This window comes from Salvelinus fontinalis, chromosome 3, assembly GCF_029448725.1.
Source record: "Salvelinus fontinalis isolate EN_2023a chromosome 3, ASM2944872v1, whole genome shotgun sequence".
Taxonomy (NCBI): domain Eukaryota; kingdom Metazoa; phylum Chordata; class Actinopteri; order Salmoniformes; family Salmonidae; genus Salvelinus; species Salvelinus fontinalis.
The window spans coordinates 72,733,580-72,744,020 of NC_074667.1; positions in this window are offsets into that span (position 1 = coordinate 72,733,580).

A 10,441-nucleotide genomic window follows, 5' to 3' on the forward strand; every position below is an offset into this window, starting at 1 on the left:
GAGTGACTAACAAAATCAATGGGGCCCCCCCTCCCTATTGGTAATTCCACCATGATTACAAGTTTAGATAGCTGGCTGCGAGACTAATTTACAATCTAAAAAAATGTAGCTGACATGGGCTAATTGAGTGACTGTCAGTAGCTAGGTTTCCACCCAATTGGCGACAGATTTTCATGCGAATATTCTAAAATCTGCATAAATAAAATATTATAATTTTCCCACCAGAGATGTATTTCCATCAAATTAACTTGTTGCGAATAAAAGTCTGTGCGTGATGAGGTAGTACACATAAAAATACATTTTCCAGTTAAATTTCCATGTACTGAATAAAAAATACAAGTTAAATGGGTTTCCCTCGCATTTTCAACTTTTTGGTTTTGTCACCAAAAAAAGACTGTTTATAGCAAATGTGCCCACTCTGGTATTGGCACGTTTGCTCTAGCCAAAATCTGGCAGATACAGTGCAGGTATAGCATACATGATGAGATTAATATGGACAAAAGAGAGAGATTATTTTAATTTGTAAAACGGCAGCCAAGCATCGATCATTGTGTCACCAGAATAAGACACTTGGTATTTATTGGAAAGAAATATCAAGCTCATCACTTTGCACTTTCACCTCCCTGTGAAGTTCATCATAATTTATTTCATCTGTAGCCTAATAAACCTCATGCTTTCCAGAGTTGAAAATGGATCTGTGGGCCTACAAAATCCCTGGCCTATATCACAAGGACAAATTCACATTCACCTGCATTATTTTAGTGATGATAAATTTCAGTCTGATTTAGATATGAAAGCCTGAGTGGTCTGGACTTTTATGACACGGCCTGTTTCCCTACAACGCTATACTGGTTGGAGTGGTGGGACAATCCCTCAGTCTTTGTTCCCATTGGGGCACAACTACATTAAACATAGGCCTACTACTGTCTCTGTAAAGAGGTCTGGCACAAGACAGGTTGTTTGAGGTCCAGAGCTGATGCAGCTGTTCCCCTTCAATTGCTACACTACTGCAATGACGTTTGGATGAGGGTCTGCCATATCCACCACGGTTAGGTTTTTCCAGGTCTAGGATGACGCAATATATTTCAAGGTCTTCAGTCTTTGACAGAAGAACATAATTAAAAAACGTGTTGTGTTCAGTTTAAAGTGGTAGTCTAATCACAGAGATCACGTCACATTTTCTCTGTAATTACTCTAGGGTCATGTAGTGTAAATATTTCCCCAATAGAGGGAGGCAGAGTATAGGAGATGAGAAGCAGTTTGGCTCATCAGCTGATGAACAGATGAAACTGTAATGTAGTAATGGTTATTTAGCAGATGCTTGTAAACAAAGTGATTTGCAGTTACCACACATTTTAAACTAAGTATCTATGACCCATGCAAGAATTAAATCCACAAATATGTTGTAGCAAACACTACGTTCCAATCAACTGGGCCCTTGGAGCCAAGTGTTTATGAAGGGATACAGGCCATATTTGTACTTACTGTTAATGCCTGATGGCCATTATGTTGCTGAAGAGAATGCATTCAAATGACATTTGATGCATGTTTTTGCTTACCATAACTAATAACTGTGGTTATATTGCTGCGATCACTGTTGGTGATCTAGATACGCCAAAATACATGCTGCCAACAATGCCAGGAAGCAACCCTTGCAAATTATACCAGAAAACAAAATGAGAATTTTAGCCTCAAAACAATTTTTTGTAATTTTCTATTTTGTCTAAGATGGAGTATTCCCAATTTACCAACTGACTGTGGTTGGCATTGAAGATGTAATCTCTGAGCTGATAAAAGACCCTCTACTTGCCTGTCAGAGGAATGATTTACTGGGCACAAATGTGTAACCCCAGACCTGAGCTGTATCATATTGGAAAAATGGAGAATGACATGTGACTTAGTTTCTTTTATCTCCTTTCTCTCGCTCTGTGGGGGTGTGTGCTCTGGGAGAGGCAGCCAAGACTGACAGGTAAAGCTAAGTTGGGATAGAGGGCGTTTGAGGGAGCGAGCGAGATAGAGAGAGGGGAAGCGGGGGAGATGGAGAGAGAGAGAATGCCAGGTGGGTGGGAGTACAGAATAAGGACAGAGAATGAGATGAAAGGCAGTCCTGTGTAAATGATCTGTGGTTCATCTTGGCTAGATTTACAGTTCATCATTGAATCATATGTTGGCTGGTTATACTGTAAATCAATCATTACATTTGGTATTGCAATGTATACCATGGCATTGTTGAATACTTCTTTCTGATTGGCTTGAAGGGCATTCTAGAGCGTGCATTATTTCCATTTATAAACTGGGTGGTTCAAACCCTGCATCCTGATTGGCTGAAAGCCGTGGTATATCAAACCGTATATCATGGGTATGACAAAACGTTTACTTTTACTGCTCTAATGACGTTGGTAACCAGTTTATAATAGCAATAAGGCACCTCAGGGGTTTGTGATACATGGCCAGTTTATTACGGCTAAGGGCTGTATGCAGGCACTCCGAGTTGCTACATGCGTAAGAACAGCCCTTAGCCGTGGTATATTGGCCATATACTACAACCCTTCAGGCTTTATATTTGTATATTTGCATGGTATTTACAGTATATTTGCATGGTATAATTCAATGGCTATAGTTCATTCTTACATGTTCTATGTTTGAGCTGCTTTTGAAAGCAAACATAGAATTGAAGACACATTAGCATGGTTGAATTCAAGTTTCATAATGGCAAGCTAAGACTGATGGTTTGGTTTGCCAAACTAGCAAGCTGTTGGGGAAAAAGTACCCAATTGTCATACTTGAGTAAAAGTAAAGATACCGTAATAGAAAATGACTCAAGTAAAAGTGAAAGCCACCCAGTAAAAAACTACTTGAGTAAAAGTCTAAAAGTATTTGGTTTTACATAAATACATAAATATCAAAAGTAAATGTTACTGCTAAAATATACTTAAGTATCAAAAGTAAAAGTATAAATCATTTCAAATTCCTTATATTAAGTGTCAGATGTGTGCGTACTGGTAGCGAAGTCAGGTGCAGGAGAGCAGAGATTTGTGAACAGGCACACACTTTATTGAGGCAAAAGTGCAAAACGTGCAAAACGGTCACAAGAACTTTGTTTAACAATAAACATCTTTGTGAAAAAAAACACGGAAAAAACAAGCCAATCTGGCGCGTCAACAATACACACGGAACACAAACAACCTTGCACAAAGACATGATGGGGAACAGCGGAATAAATACATGTAGATTGATTGGGGAATGAAAAGCAGGTGTGCAGGGAACAAGACAAAACAAATGGATACATGAAAAATGGAGCGGTGATGGCTAGGAAGCCGGTGACGTCGACCGCCGAACGCCGCCCGAACAAGGAGAGGAGCCGATTTCGGCGGAAGTCGTGACAGTACCCCCCCTGACGCGCTGCTCCAGCGGTGCGTCGACACCGGCCTCGGGGACGACCCGGAGGGCGAGGCGCAGGGTGATCCGACCGGCGATGGTGGAATTCCCGCAGCAGTTCAGGGTTAAATACATCAGCCACCAGAACCCAGCACCTCTCCTCCGGACCGTACCCCTCCCACTCCACGAGGTACTGAAGGCCCCTCGCCCGACGCCTCTGATCCAGGATGGAACTGCCGGAGTACATTGGGGCCCCCTCGATGTCCAGAGGGGGTGGAGGAACCTCCCGCACCTCAGACTGCTGGAGCGGGCCAGCCACCACCGGCCTGAGGAGAGACATATGGAATGGGGGGTTAATATGGTAATCAGGGGGAAGCTGTAACCTGTAACATACCTCGTTCACTCTCCTCAGGACTTTGAATGGCCCCACAAACCGCGGGCCCAGCTTCCAGCAGGGCAAATGGAGGAGCAGGTTTCGGGTCGAGATCCAGACCCTGTCCCCCGGTGCGACCACCGGGGCCTCACTGGTCTTTTGGCGCAGCGCGGCCCGATGGAGGTGACCATGGGCGGCTTCCCAGGTCTCCTCCGTGCTTCTGAACCAATCATCTACCGCAGGAGCCTCGGCCTGACTCTGATGCCACGGTGCCAGAACCGGCTGGTACCCCAATACCCACTGAAAGGGGGATAGGTTAGTGGAGGAGTGGCGGAGCGACTTCTGCCCCATCTCTGCCCAGGGCACGAGCGCCGCCCACTCCCCCGGCCGATCCTGGCAATAGGACCGCAGAAACCTGCCCACATCCTGGTTCACTCTCTCCACCTGCCCATTACACTCGGGGTGGAAACTCGAGTTGAGGCTGACCGAGACCCCCAAACGTTCCATGAACGCCCTCCAGACTCTCGAAGTGAACTGGGGACCTCAATCAGACAGTATATCCTCAGGCACCCCGTACTGCCGGAAGACATGTGTAAACAGGGCCTACGCAGTTTGTAGGGCCATAGGGAGACCGGGCAGAGGGAGTAGACGGCAGGACTTAGAGAAACGATCCACAACGATCAGGATCGTGGTGTTTCCCTGTGAGGGAGGAAGATCCATTAGAAAATCCACCGACAGGTGTGACCAAGTTCGTTTTGGAATGGGTAAGGGATGTAGCTTATCTCTGGGCAGGTGTCTTGTAGCCTTACACTGAGCGCACACCGAGCAGGAGGAAACATAAACCCTCACGTCCTGAGCCAAGGTGGGCCACCAGTACTTCCCAGTCAGACAGCGCACCGTCCGACCAATCCCTGGAAGACCAGAGGAGGGTGATGTGTGGGCCCAATAGATCAACTGGTCACGGACAGCAGACGGAACGTACTGACGCCCGACGGGACACTGGAGGGAAGCGGGCTCTGTACGCAACACCTGCTCAATGTCCGCGTCCAGCTCCCACACGACCGGCGCTACCAGGCAGGAGGCCGAGAGAATGGGAGTCTGATCCAGGGGCCGCTCCTCTGTGTCATACAGCCGGGACAATGCATCTGCCTTCACATTCTGAGAACCTGGTCTGTAGGACAGGGTAAATACAAAACGGGTAAAGAACATGGCCCAGCTTGCCTGACGAGGATTCAGTCTCCTAGCTGCCCAGATGTACTCCAGGTTGCGGTGGTCAGTCCAGATGAGGAAAGGGTGTTTAGCCCCCTCAAGCCAATGTCTCCACGCCTTCAAAGCCTTGACCACAGCCAACAGCTCCCGGTCCCCCACATCATAGTTCCCCTCCGCCGGGCTGAGCTTCTTCGAGAAGAAAGCACAGGGGCGGAGCTTCGGTTGCGTGCCCGAGCGCTGAGAGAGCACGGCTCCGATCCCAGCCTTGGACGCCTCCACCTCCACTATGAATGCCAAAGAGGGATCCGGATGGGCCAGCACGGGAGCCGAGGTAAACAGAGCTCTTAGGTGCCCAAAAGCCCTGTCCGCCTCAACTGACCACTGCAGACTTACAGGACCCTACTTCAGCAGTGAGGTAATGGGAGCAGCCACCTGGCCAAAACCCCGGATAAATCTCTGGTAGTAATTGGCAAACCCTAAAAATCGGTGCAACTCCTTTACCGTGGTGGGAGTTGGCCAATTACGCACGGCTGCAATGTGGTCACTCTCCATCTCCACCCCTGATGTGGAAATGTGATACCCTAGGAAGGAGACGGCCTGCTGAAAGAACAGTCATTTCTCAGTCTTGACGTACAGGTCATGCTCCAACAGTCGTCCAAGTACCTTGCGCACCAAGGACACATGCTCGGCGCATGTAGCAGAGTATATCAGAATGTCATCGATATACACCACTACACCCTGCCCATGCAGGTCCCTGAAAATCTTGTCTAGGAAGGATTGGAAGACTGATGGAGCATTCATCAACCCGTACGGCATGACGAGGTACTCATAATGCCCTGAGGTGGTCTTCCACTCCTCTCCCCCCGGATACGCACTCCTGAGATCCAGTTTAGTGAAGAAGCACGCCCCGTGCATTGACTCAATCGCTGTGGCGATAAGAGGTAGCGGGTAACTGTACCTCACCGTGATCTGATTTAGACCTCTATAGTCAATGCACGGGCGCAGACCTTAATTTCACATTCACACAACACAACATCCTCCTTATTCCAACAGTTAAAGCTGCAGAGATTCATGGCTACCCCCTCTCCCCCACATTTGTGTGTAACTTTTCCCCAGTCCCTCTGTCACCTACGGCTGTGTGTTACATTCCCCCAGCTACCTCCACAACACATCCCTCCTCAGCCCGGGCCGTACCCCCCCAGCCCAGCTACCCCAGATAGGGGGTAGAAGAAGCAACGGTTGTGGCAGTTGCTGTTTGAGTTCAGAGACATCTTTGCTCTGAGTGAGGAAGAGGTGGGTCAGACTCATTTGGTGCAGCATGAGATCGACACAGGTGATGCTCGGCTCATCAAGATGCATCCCCGCCGTATCCCGCTGGCACGCCAGGAGGATGGTAGACAAGGCTGTGTTGGAGATGCAGCGGGCAGACTTCATCGAGCCCTCAGACAGCCCCTGGGCGGCACCAGTCGTCATGGTTCCTAAGAAGGGGGCCAAGCTGAGGTTCTGTGCGGACTACAAGCGGCTGAATGAGGTAACCAGGAAGGACTCAAACCCCATACCACGTATCGATGAGTTGCTGGACCTGGTTAGGGGGTCCTCCTGGTTCTCCTCACTAGACCTCCGCAGTGGCTACTGGCAGGTGCCCATCTCCCCAGAGGCCAGAGCCAAAACTGTGTTCTGCACTAACAGAGGACACTGGCAGTTCAAGGTCCTGTGCATCGGCCTGTGCAATGCTCCAGCTACTTTTGAGTTTTTGCTGGACAGGGTGCTGGATGGCATTCCCCGACAGGGGTGTCTGGTGTAACTCGACGACATCCTGGCCCATGACAGCTCCTTCCAGTCAGCCCTGGGGACGTTACGGCCTGAAGCTCCACCCCGAGAAGTGCCACTTCATGAGGAATGAGTTGACCTTCTTGGGCCACCAATTGGGGGAGGAGGGTATCAGCACCATGGAGGACAAAGTGGGGGCTGTCCCACCCCCACCGACCAGCAATAGCTGAAGAGCTTCCTGGACCTTGCCTCAATACTACAGGAGGTTTGTACGGGGCTTCTCAAGCGTTGCTGCCCCCCTGAACCGCCTGCTGCCGCAGGACAAGGCCTTCACTTGGACAGTGGAGTGCAAGGAGGCCTTCAGCACCCTCAAACGTACACTGATCGAGGCCCCTGTGCTCGCCCCCCTGACTTCACCTTGCCATTTATCCTGGACACAGACACAAGCAATGTGGGTATGGGTGGGGTGCTGGCCCAGGTGGGGCCAGAGGGGGAGAGAGTGGTGGCGTACTTCAGTAAAACATTCAACAAACATGAGCGCCTCTACTGTGTCACCCGGTGGGAGCTCCTCGCTGTTGTGGCTTCCATCAAACACTTAAAGTACTAACTGGGTGACCAGCCCTTTACTGTAAATACTGACCCCTCTGCTCTCCAGTGGCTCATATCTTTCAAAGAGCCAGAGGGGCAGGTGGCATGCTGGTTGGAGGAGCTTCAGCCGTATGACTTCACAGTGGTGCACAGGGCAGGGGCACGCCACTCCAATGCCGACGCCATGTCCCGTCAGCCCTATACTGCAGATGGGCGCCGTTACTTTGAGGGGAGAGAGGCTCGTGAGAGAGAGCTGTGTGCGGAGGAGGGGGTCTGGGCCACAATGTGTCGGGCGAGCGGGCCTGTCTGCTGTGAGCTGCAGACTGTCGATGTGGCTGAATGGAGGCAGCAGGGACGGGACACAGACCTACAGCCAGTGCTACGGTGAGTAGAGGTGCAGCTGAGGCCACCATGGGAAGAGGTAGCAACGCTCTCACTCACGACCAAAGGGTTGTGGTCAAAGTTTGAGAGACTGCGGCTAGCTGATGGCGTGCTACAGCGGGCATGGTAGGAGCCAGCTACGGGAGAGGAGAGGTGGCAGGAGGGGGTCCCAAGAGCACTGAGAGAGGCTGTGCTTTAGGGTACTCATGGGAGGGTGGGGACTGGACACTTTGGGGTCACAAAAACCCTCCGCCACCTCCGTCAGGGCTTTTACTGGGGGCAGCACAAGAGGGATGTGGAGCACTTTCGCCGCTGCTGTGACAACTGCACAGCGAGAAAGGGCCCACCAGGCCGTTCACATGCTCAGCTCCAACAGTTCCCAGTTTGGGCTCCCATGGAGAGGGTGGGAGTGGATGTAGTTGGGCCATTCCCCACCACAGACAATGGAAACCACTGAGTGCTCATGGACTATTTCACAAAATGGCCCAAGGCCTATGCTCTGCCTGACCAGGACGCAGAGACCATTGTCGAAGCCCTGACAGCGGGGATGTTCAGCAGGTTTGGAGCTGCGGAGTCCATCCACAGTGACCAAGGCAGAAACTTTGAGTCCTGTGTGTTCGCCACCGTGTGTGAGGCTGGGTATGCACAAGACCCGAACTACTCCTCTCCATCCTCAAAGTGATGGCCTTGTGGAGAGCTTCAACAAAACGCTTGGACAGCATTGTCTCTTCTAAACACCAGCGTGACTGGGATATGCACCTGCCCATGGTCCTCATGGCATGCTGCTCCGCTGTCTAAGACTCCACCTCCTGCATGCCTGCCCTCCTCATGCTGGGGAGAGAGATCCGCAACCCTGCGGAGATGGCGTTTGGTCGGCCCCTGGATGCCCCTCCTGTTCCCCCGGGGCCGTAGTATGCCCGGAGACTCCAGGAATGCCTGGAGACAGCCCACACCTTCGCCAGAGAGCAGCTGCTGAATGCAGGTGTGAGGCAGAAGACGAACTATGACGTGCACATCCGGGAAAGGCACTTTGTGGCTGGGGAGCTGGTCTGGATCTACAGGCCCCTGAGAAAGAAAGGAGAGTTTGTGTACTGGGTGCAGCTTCCTCCTAGGCGGAGAAAGGTGGCACTGCACCGGGACAGATTAGCCCCATACAGAGGGGCCTCTTTTCCCCAAACCCCAGGGACCCCCACAATCCCCCCTCTGGCAATGACATTTCCTAAGCATCGAGTGGTTCTCCAGAGCCACGTACCGTATATATACTGTTCCCTCATCCTTGTCCCCCATGTCCTGCCTTCATCCCCTGGGCCCCAGAGGGGCAACCCCCTACCATGGACTGAGCCCCCTGTTCCACATCTGGACACTCTATCTCCCATCATGGCCACGCTTGCAAAATTGACATCCGGGTCGCTTTAGAGACTTTGTTTGTTCCCTCGGGGTCGAGGGATTTGTGGTGGAGGAGCTGTGTAGCGACCCGCACAGACAGCTGTGTGGTAGGAGTTATGCTGTTTGTTTGTTGTGTTGTACTTACCAGTACCCAGTGTTCACAGGGTCCGACATGCCAGTCAACCTGATATCTGCCAACCACGGGAATACCTGGAATGTTCCGGTGCCAGGCATCCTTGTGGTTGGTGGAGAGGCGGGAGGGTTTGGAAAGGGGGAGGATTATAGCAAGTTTAAGACCATGCTTAGCCATTGTTCTCTCTCTTTAAGTCTGGTCAGAGATGGGTCACTGTTGTTTGACGCTGTTTTCCTTGGTTTATTTGGCGTGGGCTATGACCAAACAGTAGGTTGAGTTTGGTTAATAAACCGGGAATTCGTAAACCCAATCCTCTGTCTGGATATTTGTTAATCTATGATCGAGCCAGGTCATTACAGTACTTTACACCCCTGCTATCAAGTCTGTTTGTTTGGTTACCACCGCAACTACTGTAGTTATCTAGTAAACTTGCTAGCTACTTCAATGGACGTTGAACACATTTCTACCACAAATGAACACATTTACTGTATAGTGGCAATTGTGTTAAATTATAGCCATGGTATAAAAGGGATAATCAACTCGGAGCTCTATGCGTTCTCTGGAAAATAATGCAACTCACTGGAAAGTCAGTTCCAGTCCGCTAGCATGTCGTGGAACACACCTTGCACGTTGTTAATTATTTCCCATAGAATACACACCCCCTCGTTGATTATCCCTTACATACTTTCATCCAAATACCACATCATTACAGTTATATTAACAGATAAAGAGGCAGCACTGATTACCAATCTGTGGATTAGATCTTAGAATTTTACTGCAGTCTGATTTGTGGAACTTAAAGTTTCTTATTGATATGAAGCATTGAGAGTGGGTGTTGTGGTATTAAATGGTCAAATTAATTTGACAAACCAGGACATATTGGTTTCATATTATTACAGCACAAGGCTTTCTTATTGTTTCAACTTTTCATCCTGTCTTTCGCTTTTAGTTATGTTACTTTTGATGAAAAACAGAAAGGGTGGACAACTCTTGAAATATGATAGCACAGAGCACAGTGGAGGGGCTTTCTCTTTTATTAGCTTATATGCAACAAATTGCAGCAATATCTTTACTAGTCTTCTATTTTCCATATTCTTGCAGTTGGGAGAATTGCCACTGGGAGCAAAGGTAGTTTGAAAAGTGGAAACTACAGTACATTTACAATGCCACTTGATGCAAACCCATTAGTGAAGGCTGCAGCCAGTATTTGGATGGAGTAGCTA